The 18,906-nt window shown below is 45.1% G+C and overlaps 1 long non-coding RNA gene across 3 annotated transcripts in view; it reads left to right on the top strand.

Moving 5' to 3' along the window:
• Window positions 1–18,906, top strand: part of LOC141370411 (uncharacterized) — a 36,492-nt gene that overhangs the window by 1,572 nt on the left and 16,014 nt on the right. The window lies entirely within an intron of this gene.

Genomic DNA, 18,906 nt, shown 5'->3' with positions numbered 1-18,906 from the left:
CCTCTGCCATAACCCTGGCAACCACTAATCTTTTTACTCAATTCCTTTGGGTCAGTACGGAAGACTGATTACTGAATCTTATGGTAAAAGTATATTGAGTTTTGTAAGAAACCACCAGACTGTCTTCCAAAGTAGCTGCACCAATCAGCAATGAATGAGAGTTTCTGTTGCTCCACATCCTTGTCAGTACTCGGTGTTGTGAGTGTTTTGAATTTTAGCCATTCTGGTAGGCGTGTACTAGTTGTTTTAATTTGAAGTTCCCTAATGACATATGATGTGGAACATCTTTTCAGATGCTTATTTGCCATCTGTATATCTTCTTTAATGAAGTGTCTGCTAAGGCTTTGGCCCATTTTTTTAAATTTTTATTTAAATTCAATTAACATATAATGTATTATTAGTTTCAGAGGTAGAGATCAGTGATTCATCAGTCTTATATAACACCTAGTGCTCATTATGTCACGTGCCTTCCTTAATGTCCATCACCCAGTTACCCCATCCCCCCACCCAACCCACCCTAGCAACCCTTAGTTTGTTTCCTATGATTAAGAGTCTCTAATGGTTTCTCTCCCTCTCTGATTTTGTCTTGTTTTATTTGTTCCTCTCTTCCGCTGTGATCCTCTGTTTTGTTTCTTAAATTGTACATGAGTGAGGTCATATGATAAATGTCTTTCTTTGATTTACTTATTTCACTTAGCATAATATCCTCTAGTTCCATCCACATCATTGCAAATGGCAGGATTTCACATTTTTTTGATGACTGAGTAGTATTCCATTGTGTGCGTGTGTATACACACACACACCACCTTTCTTTATCCGTTCATCTGTCCATAGGCATCTGGGCTCTTTCCATAGTTTGACTATTGTGGACATTGCTGCTATAAACACTGGGGTGCATGTGACCCTTCGGATCACTACATTTGTACACTCCCAGTAGTGCAATTGCTGGGTCATAGGGTAGCTCTATTTTCAACATTTTGAGGAACCTCCATACTGTTTTCCAGAGTGGCTGCACCAGCTTGCATTCCCACCAACAGTGTAAGAGGGTTCCCCTTTCTCCACATCCTCACCAACATCTTGTTATTTCCTGACTTGTTAATTTTAGCCATTCTGACTGGTGTGAGGTGGTATCTCATTGTGGTTTTGATTTGTATTTCCCTGATGCCAAGTGACATTGAGCACTTTTTCATGTGTCTGTTGGCCATTTGGATGGCTTCTTTACAGAAATGTCTGTTCGTGTTTTCTGCCCATTTCTTGATTGGATGATTTGTTCTTTGGGTGTTGAGTTTGATAAGTTCTTTATAGATTCTGGATTCTAGCCCTTCATCTGATTAAGACATTTGCAAATATATTCTCCCATTTGGTCAGTTGTCTTTTGGTTTTGTTGACTGTTTCCTTTGCTCTGAGTAAAAGCTTTTTATCTTGATGAAGTCCCAATAGTTCATTTTTGCTTTTGTTTCCCTTGCATTTGAAGACATGTCTAGCAAGAAGTTGCTGCGGCCGAGGTCACAGAGGTTGCTGCCTGTGTTCTCCATTAGGATTTTGATGGATTCCTATCTCACTGTTAGGTCCTTCATCGGTTTTGAGTCTATTTTTATGTATAGTATAGGAAAATGGCCCAGTTTCATTCTTCTGTATGTGGCTGTTTGATTTTCCCAACACCATTTATTGAAGAGACAGTCTTTTTTCCATGGACATTCTTTCCTGCTTTGTCGAAGGTTAGTTGACCATAGAGTTGAGGGTCCATTTCTGGGCTCTCTGTTCTGTTCCATTGATCTATGTGTCTGTTTTTTGTACTAGTACCATACTGTCTTGATGATTACAGCTTTGTAGTAGAGCTTGAAGTCCAGCATTGTGTTGCCACCAGCCTTGGTTTTCTTTTTCAACATTCCTTTGGCTATTCGGGGTCTTTTCTGATTCCATATAAATTTTAGGATTATTTGTTCCAGTTCTGTGAAAAAAGTTGATGGTATTTTGATAGGGATTGCATTGAATGTATAGATTGCTCTGGGTAGCATAGACATTTTCACAATATTTGTTCTTCCAATCCATGAACATGGAATGTTTTTCCATTTCTTTGTGTCTTCCTCAATTTATTTCATGAGTGTTCCCTAGTTTTCTGAGTACAGATCCTTTGTCTCTTTGGTTAGGTTTAGTTCTAGGTATCTTATGACTTTTGGTGGCCCTTTTTTTTTTTTGTCCTATTTTGTTTTCCAGCTGTATTGAGATATAATTGACATGTTTAAGATATATAATGTAATGATTTGATTCGTGTATATATTGCAAAATTGTTATTACAATAAAGTTAGTTAACACATCTATTATCTCACATAATTATAATTTTGTGTGTGTATGCATGTGTGTAGTGAGAATATTTAAGATCTACTCTCTTAACTATCAAGTATATGACACAATATTGTTAACTATAATCACCATGCTGAATATTAGATTCCTAGAACTTATCCATCTTATAACTGTAAATTTGTACCCTCTGAACAACATCTCATTCCCCCCACCCCCAGCTCCTGGCAACCACCATTCTACTCTGTTTCTATGAATTTAGCTTTTTAAAAAAATAGCTTCCTCATAGGGGTGCCTGAGTTGCTCAGTAGGTTAAGCATCCAACTCTTGGTTTCAGGTCAGGTCATGATCTCAGGGTGGTGAGATCGAGCCCAGCATTGGGGTCCGTGCTGGATGTGGAGCCTGCTTAAGATTCTCTCCCTCTCCCTCTCCCCCTCCCCTCACCCCCCATCTGCTTGTTCACTCGCTCTCTCTCTAAAAAAATAGATTCCACATATAAATAAGATCATACAATATTTGTCTACCTTCTTTCGCTTAGCATAGGGTCCTCAGGGTCCAACCATGTTGTTGCCAATAGCAAGACTGCCTTCTTTTTTATGGCTGAATAGTATTCCAATATATATTTGTATACATATGATGTATATTATATGGTGTATATTATATGAGGTATATCACCCCACACACCACATTTTCTTTATCCATTCATCTATCAATGGAACTAGGTTGTTTCCATGTCTTGGACTTTGTAAATAATGCTACAATCAATGAACATGAGGGTATAGGTATCTTTTCTAGATAACGATTTCATTTCCTTCAGATATAAACCCAGAAGTGGGATTATTGGATCATACAGTAGCTCTATGTTTAAATTTTTTGAGGAACCTCCATACTCTTCATACTGTTTTCCATAGTGGCTATACCAAACTTTATTCCCACCAAGAGTGCACTAGTATCCCCTTTTCTCCACATCTTGTCTTTTTGGTAGTTGCCACTCTCACAGATGTGAGGTGATATCTCATGATGGTTTTGATTTGCATTTCCCTTATGAGTAGTGATGCTGAGCGTCTTTTCACGTACCTGTTGCTTGCCCCATTTTTAATCTGATTATTTTCTTATTGTTGAGTTTTGTTTTTTTTTTTTAAAGATTCATTCATTCATTTTAGAGAGCAACAGTGCTAACGGGGCGGGGAGCTGGAGGGGGGGGTTAGGCAGAGGGAGAGGGAAAGAGAGAATCCTCAAACTGACTCCCTGCTGAGCACAGAGCCAGACATGGGGGGTCCATCCCAGGACTCTGGGATCATGACCTGAGCCGAAGGCAGACGCTTAACTGACTGAGCCACCCAGGCGCCCCAGAAATTTTTTATTGTAATGAAGTCCACCTTATCAACTCTTTCTTTCATGAAGATTGCCTTTGGCGTCACATCTAAAAAGTGATTGCCAAACCCAAGCTTGTCTGCATTTTCTGCTATGTTATCTTATAGGAGTTTTATTGCTTTGCATTTTAATTTAGGTCTGTGTCATTTCCAGTTAATTTTTGTGAAGGGTTTAAGGTCTGTCTAGATTCATATTTTTGTATGTGGATGTCTGGGGTTGTTCCAGCACCATTTTTTTAAAAGACTGTCTTTTTCCGGGCGCCTGGGTGGCTCAGTTGGTTAAGCGACTGCCTTCGGCTCGGGTCATGATCCTGGAGTCCCGGGATCGAGTCCCGCATCGGGCTCCCTGCTAAGCGGGGAGTCTGCTTCTCCCTCTGACCCTCTCCCCTCTCATGCTCTCTCTCTATCTCATTCTCTCTCTCAAATAAATAAATAAAATCTTTAAAAATAAAAAAAAAAAGACTGTCTTTTTCCCACTGTATTGCTTTTGCCGCTTTGTCCAAGCCCAGCTGACTATATTTACGTGGGTGTACTTGTGAGCTCTCTGCTCCATTGATCTGTTCGTCTGTTTTCTTACCAGCACCACACTGTCTTGATGATTGCAGCTTCTAGTAAGTCTCAAGTCGGGTAGGGGCGGTCCTCCAACTATATTCTTCTCCTTCAGTATCATTTTTCCTTACCTGGCCTTCTCTCCTTCTCCTTTTCTCTCTCCCGGGGTCTCCTTTCTTTCCTCCTCTATATCTCTGTGTGGTTACTACCTCTCAGCTTTCCTCTCTTCCCACTTTTTTCTTCCCTCTCTTGGTCTCTTTCCTTTGGGGAGCCAGGATTGGGCACAAGAAAAAGGACGGGCTTTGGGGCCAGAGAAACCATGAATGTATAAATTCTGCCTCTGATATTTTAATTGGGATGACCCTGAGTAATGTCTAATGCTCCCTAGATCCCAGGCTCCTCATGCATAAAGCCTGGCACAAAGATCCTGGCCCCCTCCTCCCTCCTTCTCCCCACTCTCCATTCTTTATGCTGAAATCATGCTCAGGACTTCACAAGACGGAACCTTCCCAACCTCTCCAGCACTCCGCGAACATAGGATGTTCGTCTTACTATATTGACTTGCATTTCATCTCGAAAGTTGTTCACTTTTTCTCAGTACGTCCAGTAGCCCTCCCAAGGTTCTAGTTGGTGCCACTGGGCTCAGGAAGCACCAAAAAGAACATTTAGGGCAGTGTAGACATGAAGTGGAGCTCTGTTTTTATAAAAATAAACCAAAACAGCTGGGGGGGGTCTCTGTGAATACTTGAAAATAAATGTTTAATCCTCCAAAAATACTGGGTATGTGGTAGATGATAATTATTTTAAATATCCAGTCTACCTTCCCCAGACCTGTCTTTGGTGTCCTTTCTGGAGGAAGTGATGTCTCTCCACTCACCCTGGGCCAGGACAGGATCGGGCTGGGCTGTGTGACTTGCTTTGGCCAGTGGGACATGGATGGAAATGACATTTGCCACCTCCAGGCAGGAGCACGAGGTGCCTTGCACAGCCGTGTCATTGCTTTTCCCCTGCTCAAGAACTGCACGTTTCCGAGCGGGGCACTGCTCCATCACAGGTCCCGTGGAGCAGAGCCACAAATGCCCTGTGCAATACAGGAAATGAGAGTGAGAAATAAACCTTTGTTGAGATAACCATAGAGATTTGGGGTCGTTACTACAACGCAACTCCGAAGAAGCTGACAGAACACAGGTGTGAAAGAGACAGAAATCTCAAGCGTTAGGTCGAAGTTTTTAGCGGCTGGCTTAGTTTAGCCCTCCAGTAAAGTAGAGCCTGCTTTGGTGCTCTGCCGATCTCGAAATGACTCCCAGGCCCCAGTGTCAACGTCAGCTGAGACTACTGACCACCTTCCTCCAGCTAGGATTCTAAGACTTGAAGGCAGTTCTACTGACAGTGTTGCTGGGGGAATGCAAAAAAATAGATTCCATTTCTGCATCACCCAAATTTCAAAGTGCAGTTCAACCATAATATAGCAATCTAAAAAATGACGTGCTTTTTCCTAATAGCAAGGGGGGCTGGGCTTCTTTTCTCGGTCCTCTCTCTCCCAGACAACTAATCAGGGAATGTATTGGGCATCCCCTCCAGCCCAATGGGTACCCTGTGCCCTATTGAACTCTTCATGCCCACAAAGCCCTTGCGGGAAGCGGAACTTAGAATGGGATAAAATATAAGTAAGTCCACCCAGAGGCGTATGATTGATAGCTTTTTATTTTTATCCCCATGATTAAATTGCCTTTCCCCAGCCACTTCCCCAGAGAATAATGGTGGGTGCTTTTTCTTTTGTCCCTCCTGTTTTTTGGAACTAGTCCATGTACTAGGCCACAGTAGAAGCAGTCACCTTGGAACAACATGATCCCACCCTGGGCCCGGGTGGGTACCCTACCCAGGCTGGATACATTCTCTCCACAAAGCGAGAATTCAGAGTGGCTATTGGACATCTGTTCTTATTGTTATTAGCCCAGCATCCATGGCCCATTTTGCTGGTGGCAGATCCCTTCTGCTAATGGTCAAGAGCCCAGCTTTTGTGGCCTCAGAGTTCAGGTCAAATCCCAGCTCTTGCAAGTTATAGCTCTGAGGCCTTAGCCAAGACACATTCATCTGCGCCTCAATTTCCCCACCTAGAAAAGGGGACAATGTGCTGATTAAATTAGCAAACAAAGAAGATAAGTTTAAAACGATTTAACTTATCTAAAATACTTAAAACTGTACCCAACAATCGACTTCATGTAGCTTTGCTCTTACTGTTATGTGTTTGCGGGAGGGCCAACCTTGGCCCTGGCTCCAGGCCTGGCAATGAGCATTTCCTTCCATCTGCCCTCCGGGTGGTCCAGAAATGGGCATGTGACCAAAGCTGGGCTTACCTGCAGCCCTTCCCGAGACTGGGACTCTCAGAAAAGCAGAGTTTTGGCAAAGGATAGAAGTCTGGAGGTCCTGTTGGTCATCGGGTCCCAAGAGGGCTGAGCCAGCCAAGAATGGAGCCGGCGGAGGTGCAAGAGGAGGGAGAGGCTACTGCTTATGGTGCCCTGTCACCACCTGGATCTAGCTGGCCGAGAATTTTCAATTATTTGAGTCCTTAAATTTCCTAATTAGCTTACGCCAGGTTGAACTGCTTTCTTTGTCCCCTGCAGAAGCAAAACAGTCCTGACATATTCATTCTGGGCTGGTCCCTTGAACAAAGGAGATGTAAAGTCGCACCAGCGCGGGGCGTCCTTGGTTCCTTGGTTTGCAGGGAGTGGAATGGAGAAGCTGGTGGCAGGGAGCATCTGGGGGCTCCCCTGGCCACAGCCTTTCCTGGCTGCACCTGGCTTCTCAGAGGCTATGGGACACCAGTGTAACCTGAGAATGCATTTCCTTTTCTTGCTTAAGCTGGCTTGAGTGCCCGATGCGCACCTCGAGAATCACGGGAGTCCTAACGAGTGGTGTGTTTTCTGTTGTTTGTTTTTAGGAAGAAAAAGTACATGGAATACAAACATTCTATAAGATCCTGGTATATAATTCAGAGATAGCTAGCTTACTGTCCTTTCTGCCAAACCACAAATATGATCCCAAAAGATGAACATGTGTTTGAAAGACAAAAGTCTCCTCTCCACACTTGCGGTCAACAGATGACATGAGTTAGCACAGACCTTGATAAGTGTTGGTGGAATGGAAGCATGATCTCCAGCGACATCTTTCTGCCCATTCTAGGATGAAGAGGTGGTACTCATACCAAAAGTACCACTTCTGGGGCACCTGGGTGGCTTAGTCGGTGGAGCATCAGACTCTTGGTTTGGGCTCAGGTCATGATCTCAGGGTCCTGGGATCAAGCCCCACGTCGGGCTCCGCTCTCAGTTCGGAGTCTGCTTGGGGGGAGAAAAAAAAAAGGTACCAGCTCCACCACGGTGCAGTGCAAGAGTTGGGGGGTTGGCGTTGCAGGACTTGAAATCTAGCTCCCCTCTCGCTAGTCCCTAATCATGCAGCCTTGGGCAAGGCACTGCCACTCCCCTAGTTTCCATTTTCTCACCTGTAAATGGCTGATGATAATACCCACCTCACTCACCGGTTGCTTCTGGCACCAGAGGAGGGCAAGTACATAAAAGTGAATTAGCATCGGGGCGCCTCATTCTCCTCCTCTGCAAAAGGGGGACCTTCCCCCGGGGCCTTGCCCAGCTGGGCTTGATGTGAGGAGGAAGGTGGAACCCTCATGCTCAGTGCTGACCGTGGTGCCTAACCTGCAGTAAGCACTCACTAATCTTTGTTGTTATTGATCCCTTCACTGTTGCCACAGCTTTTTCCTACTTATAGGATTGGTGACCTTCCTGCCTCTCGGTGCCCATTTAAAAATACTGTTCAGTCGCCATTCATGTAATCCCAGGTGGTTGTGGCGACCGAAGTGTCCTCAAGGGCCCGGCCCTGGCAGCACACTACCCCCCTGTCTTGCCGCGGGACACTGCCACCTCTCTGGCTAACAGCCCACTGCCGTTAGCCAGCTGCTGACGCTTGGCCTACACACAGTCGTCAGAGCTTTGCATTTCAGTGGCTCCCCGTGGCCTACAAGTTCATGGCATCTGGTTCAAACACCTGGTTTTTTCTTTATATCCTGCTTTGTTCCAGAAGATATTTAAATATCTGGCAGTATCTCATTTTTGTCGAAGATGCTTCGTGATCTCTCACTACAAAACTAGACCTTCAGAATAGTCTTAGGACCCAGACCCCATGCTCAACTCAGTTTGGTCCTGTCATCCACTGGTTTGATGGGAATCTCTCCAGCAGGGGTCTACTCGTTGCCGGGCACAGGAGTGCAGTCGTGGAGGCCTCACTCTCAGGGTCTTAGGTTCAGCTGGGGCTCCAGCCCATGAAGTTGGTGTATTAGTTGCCTAGAGCTGCCATAACGAAGTACCACAAACTGGGTGGCTTATTAAAAGCAGAAATGTATTGGGTGCCTGGGTGGCTCAGATGGTTGAGCGTCTGCCTTCGGCTCAGGTCATGATCCCAGGGTCCTGGGATCGAGTCCCGCATCGGGTTCCCTGCTCCTTGGGAGCCTGCTTCTCCCTCTGCCTCTCTTTCTCTCTCTCTCTCCCCCTCTCTCTGTCTCTCATGAATAAATAAATAAAATTTAAAAAAAAAGATTTAAAAAAAAAAAGCAGAAATGTATTTTCTCCCAGTTCAGGAGGCTAGGAGTCTGAAATCAAGGCCATAGCCCCTCCAAAGGCTCTGAGGGCAGAACCCTTCCTTGCCTCTTCCAGCTTCTGGTGGCCCACGGCCTCCCTTGGCTCACGGCGGCACACCTCCCGTCTCTGCCTCCGTCTCCACGTGACAGTCTTCTCCCTGGGTATCTGTGTCTCCAAGTCTCCCACTCTTTATAAGGACACCAGTCATTGCATAGAGGGCCCATCCCAATCCAGTAGGACCTCATCTTTATTTGATTACATCTGCAAAGAGCCTATTTCCAAATAAAGTCACATTCATGGGTACTGGGTGTTAAGACTTCAACATATCTTTTGAGAAGACACAATTCAACCCATAATTGCAGCCAAAGCAGCAAGAAACAAACAAATGAGGGCAAAATTTAAATGAAAATACTTCTTTTTAGGGATGCCTCAGTTGGTTAAGCATCTGCCTTCCGCCTAGGTCATGGTCCTGGGGTCCTGGGATCAAGCCCCATGCTCCCTGCTCAGTAGGGAGTCTGCCTCTCCCTCTGACACCCCCCCCCCGCTCTCTCCCAGAGACATATTCTGTCTCTCTCTCTCTCTGAATAAATTTTAAAAAAAGAAAATACTTCATGGATTTGACTAAAATTCACAATTTTATAGTGGAAACTGGTATAGGACAGTGGTTCAGAGTGTGGGTTATTGAATCAGTGCCTGAGTTGGAATTCTGCAAAGATCTATTTCCTTCCTTTTATAAAAGTAGAATAATAGTAATGCCTCCATCATTAGGCTGTTTGGAGGAGGAGGTGGGCAGTGAGCTAAAACATGTCAATCACCACATATAACACCATAACACCTGCATGTAGTAATCTCTAAATAAGACCCTCTATTATTTACATTTAGAATCTTAAAATTTCCAAAAACGAGAACACTTTAAATAAATCCGTTGTTATTAAGCCTTAAATCAAATATCATTGTGCACTTAGGCAGGTCTTATCTGTCATTTCGTAAATGAGCTACTCTATGCTCATACAGCTTACCTTCTATTAAAGTAACAGGGATTATAAATATCAAGTTATTCGGACACTGTATTCTATTGCAGTGAATGTGCTGCCCACATGACTAGCCCTCTCTGTGAAGGTAAAATGGATTATAAAGATCAAGCTCTTCGGCCATTGCATAGCCACTGCCATAAACTGGCTACTTGACAGTAGACAGTGGCTACTTGATTTCTTTAAACTGAAATTTACCCTAGTGACAGCAGCATGAGAAAACACACCAAGCCATCACCCAAGCTCAAGAGCTGTCTGTTTACACAGTATGCAGTTAAAATGAATTTCGTTACCATGAAATTTCACCTGTAGTGATTTTTTTTCATTAATGTGGGCCAAGGCAAATTGATTAGACTACTGATCTCCAAAAAGTAGAAGCCTTCATGGACGGAATGTTGTGGTGAAAGCAAATTGGACACATTTTCCTACTATTCTTGAGAAAGAATGGAGGTGAGAAAAGGAACAGAAAATGAGGAAATTTTTTTAAGATTTTATTTATTTATTTGAGAGAGAGCACAAGCAGGGAGAGCAGCAGAGGGAGAAGCAGACGCCCCGCCAAGCAAAGAGCCCAGTGCAGGGCTCGATCCCAGGACCCTGGGATCATGACTTGAGCCGAAGGCAGATGCTTAACCGACTGAGCCACCCAGGCACCCCTGTGGAAATTTCTTTAAATTTATTGTTAGTGTTCCTGTCTTGGTTTTTCTTTAGAATGCTCGGTTCTAATCCAAGGTACTATGGTCAGTTTTTTAGTTAATCTTTTACTTAATATTGTAATATAGATTGGTATTATAATTGTACTATAACCTCATTTTAAATACATAGAAATTGAGACATAGGCATTTTTAAAAGATATTTTTGAAACTGAGACTCTTAATTGCTATACACTGGAGTTTAAAATGTTATCAGAAAACACATTGCCTTGAACTTCTAACCCAATAGCCCTTCTCAAACTTTATTGTCTCGGGATCCTTTTTTTTTTTTTTTAAGATTTTATTTATCTATCTATCTATCAGAGAGAGAGAGAGAGAGAGCACAAGCGGTGGGGGAGACAGGCAGAAGGAGAAGCAAGCTCCCAGCTGAGCAAGGAGCCTGATGTGGGACTTGAAGGCAGACGCTTAACAGACCAAGCCACCCAGGCATCCCGGTCTCAGGATCTTTTAAACTCCTTAAAATTATTGAGGACCCCAAAGAACTTTTGTTTGTGTGGGTTATATCTATCGATATATATCATATTAGAAATTTTAAGTTTTAAGAAGTTAAAACCTCAAACAGTAAATTATTTGTTAATTCATTTTAAAGTAACAACCATGCTTCTTAGCATCAGAGCATGTTAACATCAGAGCAATGACATTATCATATGTAGGGAGCCTCTGGAAAACTCCATAGTATACTAATGAGAGAATGAGAGCAAAAAAGGCAAATAACAAACATCTTAGTATTATTATGAAAACAGTTTTGATCTTGTGGATTCCCTAGATAGGTCTCAAGGTTCCCCAGGAGCTTCGGGCCAGACTTTGAGAACCATTTGTCTAGATAGTTCCTACGCCTTCATAGCAAAACTGTATTTTTTGTCTAAACTATGACTATGCAAGGAATAAGTAACAAGCATACTTGTAAAGCTCTGAGTTTCTAACACTGAATAAAATATATAATTGATATATTACCAATTTTCTTGTTATCTTTAACATAGAAGCAACATGGGCAATACAGAGTGTGTGTTCTGAGGGGGCCCTGGAGGCTGGCACCCTGGGTTCTAATCCCAGCTTCGCCACTTAGCTGCGTGGCCTTGAGGGGGTCACTTAGCATCTCAGCCTCAGTAAAATGAGCAGGCTATTCCCATTGACCTCTGAGGCTCGCTGTGAGGATTAACTGGAATAATCTCTGTAAGGGAAGATGACTTTCCCAGGGAACCTGGGGCCATGTGCCCGGTCCAGGGCCATGTCGCCCCTGCCTGAGAGCCCTCTCTTGCCCATCTCACACCCTCAGAGGTGGACAAACTAGAGGAGTTGGATTTCTGAGTCCCTGGATTGTTGCGTGAGCCAGAAATAAGCCTTTGTGGTGGTAAACCACTGAAATGGGTTTCAACTGACTCCCTACTGCAGGTAGCCTGGCCTCTTCACTAACACTTTAGGGCCAGCCATTTGAACAGGAGAGGGCGCAAAGGCGGGGGGCGGGGGGTGACATTTAATCGGAAATTTAGAAGATTAGAGGCTTCAAAAATTAGAAGATTTTAAGGCAAGAGCGACCTAAAGGTGGGGGCAGGGAGGCATTCCCAGCAGGGGAATAGAAAACGCAAAAGCCCCCAGGCAGCCGCCAGAAACTTTCCAGAGACTGGCCTCAAGCAAGGGGGAAGTGGCAAGAGATTAAGTGTGAAGACAAAGCCCCAGGGACACTGAAACCTTTGCAGTCCCCAAACCCCACTAACAGCTTGCAGCCTGTGGGGGAGGCATCTCTGCATCATCTACCCGGGGCCCCTCGGTGGGAGCCACAGAGCCCTGGGGGACACCGGAGGGGAGGCTGACTGCCCTCCAGTTAAAGAGTTGCAGTCTTAAGGATATGCAAGAAGCGCAGGAATAAAGCTCCAGTTGGTGCGACTGAAAGATAAGCATATACAGTCCCGGCATAAGCACATTCACCACCGTCTTTCTTAAGTTCTGCAGCTCCTCCATGTTTTCACAGGCCCTCCCTGGCTCGGGGAAGAGGAGAGCTGCCCCATATACCTGGAGGGCGTGTGCAACTTCAGTGGCAACAATGGGGCTTTTCATTTTGCCAGGGAGGTAACACCTGTTCCCAGCGGAGGGGCACAGGAGCCCCCATGTTCTCCAACAACACAACGGAAGCAGCAACGGGGGGAGAAGTTTCCAGTGTTGCGTCCTGGTGGGTATGGCCATTTCAGCAGTGGTTTTTGGAGAACGGCTGAGTAAATATCTGACGAAGGAACGAATGAATGAATGTTACAGTTCAGAACCATCATACCAAATTATTGCCACCTTACTTCAGGGTCTTTAAGTCCAAATTCCATTTCTTAGACGCTTCTGAGTCAGTGCTCAAGAGTTCGTAGAGGGTGTCACATTTTGTGTGTGTTTTATCAACCTGGGGTTCAGTGGTACCCACAGGTACAGTGCCTCCTTTGGTAAGGAACTGTGGACTGTTTATCTTTTGATGATTCCAAGGAAAGGGATGGAACCATTTGCCTGTGCTTGTTAATTTGTGTGTAACTCTCAAAGTGGATACATTTTATGCGACATCAAAACAGATCATCAAAAGGAGAACGGTATATTATCAAAAATGCTAGCTTGCAGGTCCAGACTAACTCATGAACTTACAACAGTGCCCCTCCTTGGAAGACACAGGACATTTGGAGTCCGAGTATCCTGGTGAGCTGTGAGGACGTTTTTTCCAGATGGGACGATGGAATTAGACTTACGTGCACAGGGGACGGGGGAGGAGGGCGCCCTGGGGGTCTGGACTGGGTGGAGGCCACTGTCTCAGACTGGCAGTGTGCTTTGCTTGTCCCACACCACGGGCTTCTGTTTTTATAGTTTCATTGTCAACATTTGAGTAGGGGGAATAGCAGATAGAAACCAAGGTCTCTGGCTTTCTTTAAAAGTTTTGAAATGTCGGGCCAAAGCGGGTCCAAATGCCCACGAGGTAGCGATGAGCCAGAGCTGAGCTGGCTCTACCCTCTGCACTGTACACACTCTTCAGTGTGCCACAGTTCCCTCCACTCCCACTGCCTTTCCCTTCGCCTGCTTCATCCACTGATGGTACTGTTGGGGTCTTGGAAGGGACCCCAAGAAATAGCATCTCTTCTGTTCTTCTCTGGGTTCTAAACCAGCTGAGAAGTAAGCACGTAAAGCTGAAGGCAAAAAAGATCTCCTCTACAGAGAGAGAGAAGAGGTTGGAAGGCACGGCTTCCGGTTGCAGGCAGAACCAAGCTGACTTAGCTGGTGGGGCTGCAGGGATGTGGCTCAGGGCAGGCCGCCCGGGTCTTTCTAGAGCAGAGGAGCGGTGGAGCGCGGGTTCTGCGTGCAGTCATTCTCCCAGAAGGAGGAAGGCATGTCAGGACTTCAGGCTTCCCAAAGTGTGTCAAAGGGCAAAGAGGCCTGGTGTGACAGTCATGGGAACTCCCAGGGAGGGGAAGGAGCACCCCTTGCCCACCGGGCACACGGAGCCGCTAGGGCTGGTGAAGGCTGGAGGAAGGTTTCTTAAACAAGCTGAGTAGGGGCGCCTGGGTGGCTCAGTTGGTTAAGTGTCTGCCTTTGGCTCAGGTCATGGTCCTGGGGTCCTGGGATCGAGCCCCGAATCGGGCTCCCTGCTCGGTGGGGAGTCTGCTTCTCCCTCTCCCACTCCGCCTGCTTCTGTTCCCTCTCTCGCTGTTGTCTCTCTCTGTCAAACAAACAAACAAACAAATAAATAAATAAAACAAGCTGAGCAAAGAACACCCCACCCCACCCCACCCCCGGGCTCCTGGTGATTTTCTCCCAGGGGCCCTTAGCTCAAGGTAAATAAATGTGGTAACCTTCAGCCACCGTGGAAACGAAGTTTCTAGAAAGAAAGAAGCCGAACTCACTCTCTACTGGGGCAAATCAACCAGAAGGACAAGCATGGAAAACAAAAACAACAGAATAAAAAGACAAAGGACTGAAAGGCAATCCAAGGTGTGTTTTATGACACAGGAGCTAAATTCAGGAGAATGAGGGCGAGGCCTGGCATAGACGGGCAAACAGTAGAGTCCGGGGCCGGCCACTGAGGCACAGTCTTGTTCAGTGGGCGCTAGTGAGGGCCACGCACATTCACAACCATGCAAAGCACGTAATGTGAACCCCTTTAGAGATGAGGAAACCGAGGCCCCGGGTGATTGATTCTAGGGGGCATGTGGAGGGATTCCAGGGCCGGTCGCACTGGCTCTGAAACCTTTCCCCTCTCCCTGCCTGTCCTTTTGGGCCAAGTGTAAGTTGTTTCCCAAGAACAGGAGCACTCCGTCAGAGAACTGCAGGTCTCGAGTTAGAGCCCTGGGCTGGACTGGGCCGGACTGGGCCTAGCTGGGCACTCCAGCTTGCCCCGCCCCTGGACCAGTCGGCATCCTGGCCCCTCCCGGCTAGTAAGCTGGTTACCTCTGGTGTGTGATGTCGTAACCTGACCTTTCCCATCCTCTGGCTGCCCACTCCCCACAGAGCGGAGATGGCGAAAGGGTTATGAAGTCAGCCTCCACACCCACCATGTATGACCCTCCTGGTCCATCAGCAGCAGGTTTTCCAGAAAAGAGGGAGAGCGGCGGGGCACGACTTTGTTGGAGGGGTTCCTTCCCTCCTGGTTTAGTTGTGATGCCATCGACATACACACCTCAGTTATGCCTGCCCAGGGTCGCGCTCACTCAGTAGTTCTCCACAAGATCGACTAGTGAAAATCCCTTAATAGGGAATGTTTTTAGAAGGAACATATGGGGAATAAAAAAAGGGCTAAATATAAACCTGTATTTACAGAACTGAATAAGGAGCAAAGAAAAACTGAACAGAAAGAGCCGGATGGAGAAGTCTCTCCTAAAACAGGTTTTTTTTCGGTGGGTGTGAGTGAACATTTTGCTGTATATGTGAATTCGTGGAACACTGGAGTTGCCTATAATTAAACAAAGAAAACAGCTCACGATGCCAAAAACAGTTCTGATGCCAATCATATTATGGAAGCACCAGAGGGCTATACCCACTAACTTTATCAGAACTATTATTTGGTTGCATTACAGACTTAGAAACGATCAAATGGAGCATAGACTTTTAAAATAGAAGTTTCATATTTAAGGCATCTTTTAGGTAGCTAAGGCAACTCTTTGAGAAATGATCTACATGAATGCTAAAAGAAAAAAGAGGCCAACTCTGAAATTAGGGCATAAGCAGTCATGAAAGAAATCCCCGTGGCCCAAAGAGGGTGAGGAAGGAATGAACACATTTATTGAGCGACTATCATAGGCAGAATGGTTGCTGGGCATTCTCTTGTTTGACCCTCGTGATGTTGCTAAGACGAAAGGATTATTTTTCTCCCCTCTCTGTTAGACTGAAGATCTCAATGTCAAAGGTTACACTGCTAGCACACAGCAGGCTTGGGATCCAAAGCTAGTTCAAACCCAGTTGTCTGGGGCACCTGGGTGGCTCAGTCCATTAGGCATCTGCCTTCGGCTCAGGTCATGATCCCAGAGTCCTGGGATCAAGCCCCGTGTCAGGCTCCCTGTTCAATGGGGAGTCTGCTTCTCCCTCTGCCCTTCACCCAACTTGTCCTTGCTCTCTCTCTCTTTCTCAAATAAATAAAACATATTTTTTTAAAAATCCAGTTGTCTGGCTCCAGAGACGCTTGCCCTTTCAAATACAGCGTGGCCTTCCACGGTGGCATCAGCAGGCACTGCTCCTGAGGTTCTCATTTCCTCCTTGCCAAAGTTTTTAACTCAAGTCTATTTGAGGAGTTTTCTTCTCTCTCTAGGGAAAGGTATTTCCTTGAAAGCACTTGGTGGTAAATTTTACTGTTAAGAAATCCCCATCATAACTTTTGTGTGTCGTGTCTTTTCTTATATCAGTTAGATTTTATATTATTTTGCTTGTATATTTCTCTGCCAGAGACCTTACATGTTGACACAGTATGGTGTGAAGCAAATACTTGACTCACTTGGATCATCATGATGCAAAATCTACCATAACTGCCAAGGGTGGGTCCTGACCAGGAAGGATCCGGCTTCGCCTGCCTGTACTCAAATGTCAAGGCCATCTTTGAACAAGCAGATTAGCCACAGATGGTGAGATAGCAGAGAGCAAGTGGAGCGAGAAAGGTTCCCAGTCCTCGTAGAAAGTGTGCATCAGAGGAGGCCGCATTCTTTTTATTGAACAACCCTTCCCAGTGTCAAGTTACCCTTCAACAGCACCCTGTAGAAAGTGCTGGTTTATACGGCCAGCTGGTCTGTTGTGGAGAAGGTCTAACTCCCTAAGACATGCGTCAACAGCCCGCCTGCTCAGACAGGAGACACCCCGCTTTCCTGCAACTACCCTAGAGCGCTGGACTCCCAATGTGCAGAGCCCAAAAGGCAGCATCACTGAGCAGCAAGAAGGAATGCTGGAGCTGCCAGTTATGTATATGTTTTTAATGTCACCCTTTAAAATGTTGGGTTTCAGGGGCACCTGCGTGGCTCCGTTGGTTAAGCATCTGACTCTTGATTTCAGCTCAGGTCCTGATCTCCAGTTGAGGTCTCAGCCTCGGGCTCGGTGTGAAGTCAGTTTGGGATTCTCTCTCCCTCTCCTTCTGCCCCTCCCCCTCCCCCTGCAAGTGAGCTTGTGCAGCGTGCGCTCTCTCTCAAATAAATAAACTTTTGAGTTTCATGTAATAGATTTGCATGTACTTAATACATTAGTATTATAGTACATGCTTAGATTTTATTAGTTAATAGATGTAACCTGGAAAGACATGCTTGAAAATGGTTTGCCACCATGGGGACAAAACCAAAAAAGCTTGGAGACTCTCTGCCTAGGGGTAGGTAAATATCACTGGAGGTGGTGACCAAAGCCAGCTGCTAAATTCCTAAGATCCAAAAGATAAATCGAAATTGCCTGGGTCACAGTGCAGGGAGAAGCAAACCTGCCAGGAGCAAGGTACAATTGGACTCTCCCTGCTTTTCTTTTTTACCAATGAGGATGACACCCTGCGAAATTGCCTGAGAAGCAGGTGGCTTGTGAGTCACAGGACAGCCCTTTCATTCCCTGAGTAGCCCTGGCTGTGGCCCTCAAGACTCAGAGAGACCAGCTCTCCTTCCCAAAGCAGTGAGTTCTGCCGGTCAAAGGAGTAAATAGTAAAAGATACTTCAACATCACTTGTCCTACAGGAAGTGTACATTAAAACTACTAAGAATACCCTATTCTTCAACCATCAATTACATAGATTTCAACAAGTCAGTAGTTGCCCCGGGTGGAGAAACAGGCATTCCCATATATACCCAGTGGGTGTATAAATTGGCAAGAACTTTCTGTAGGCAATTTGAAAATTCTGACCAAGAGTTTAAAAATTACACACATCTACCTACCCATCAGTTTCTCCTCTGGGTATTTTTTGAAGAAAATAATCAAATTTGGAGATAAAGGTATAAATACCTTTAAAAGTTTGTTATTCAATCACTTATTCATTCTACACACACCTACTGGTGTCTTTTTTGAGGCAGATCCTGTGCTAGGTGCTGCCACACACCAAAAAATAAAATAGGGCTCTGCTCTCCTAGAGATTATTAATAATCATTACAGTGTTATTTATAACATGGAAAAATAGAAACTTAACATGACCGAAATGAGTGTTGTTGTTGTTCTGCAGTTATGAATTCCTATGTAGCTATTATAAATCGTATTGGAGGAGACAGTGGAGGGATGCCTGGCTCAGTCAGTCCGAAGAGTGTGCCACTCTTGATCTCGGGGTCGTGAGTTTGGGTCCCACGTTAGGTGTAGAGATTACTTAAATAAATAAGCTTTAAAAAAAAAAAAAAAGACAACGGAAAATGTTCACATCAGGTAGTTTGAGTGGAAAAAAACAGTTAACAAAACAGACATTATATGTCTCCCCACAGCCTTGAGTGCCCAGAGAAGGGTCACAGTTCACCCTATCATTTGAGACAGAAGTAATTTAGAATGAACAGACTTCCCTTTAGTGAGAAACAAAACAGAATAGAACAAAAAAGCATTGGGAAATGTGCCCATCATTTCTTCCTACTTCATGAATGTTTTCTGAGGGTGATTCTAGGAGGAGCTAGCTGAGCAGATAACAACAACATTGATGGAAGATTCTGAGAGGCAGTAAGACTCATCTCAGGAACTACAGCCCAACTGAAAATAAGTTACCTCATGCAATATTTAAAAAGAATCTCCCACATAATAAACAAAAAACCCCTAAGAGAAATGGGCTTGCTCAGACACTGTTGGTATGAGGGTGGCTTGTTACAAACATTTGAGAAGGCAATTAGCAGTATTTATCAAAACTTGTAATGTC

This window comes from Callorhinus ursinus, unplaced genomic scaffold (genome assembly GCF_003265705.2).
Source record: "Callorhinus ursinus isolate GAN/ISIS: 27379988/994484 unplaced genomic scaffold, GSC_fseal_2.0 scaffold2, whole genome shotgun sequence".
Taxonomy (NCBI): domain Eukaryota; kingdom Metazoa; phylum Chordata; class Mammalia; order Carnivora; family Otariidae; genus Callorhinus; species Callorhinus ursinus.
The sequence above is the reverse complement of the archived record's forward strand: the minus strand, read 5'-3'. Positions and strand labels throughout refer to the sequence as shown.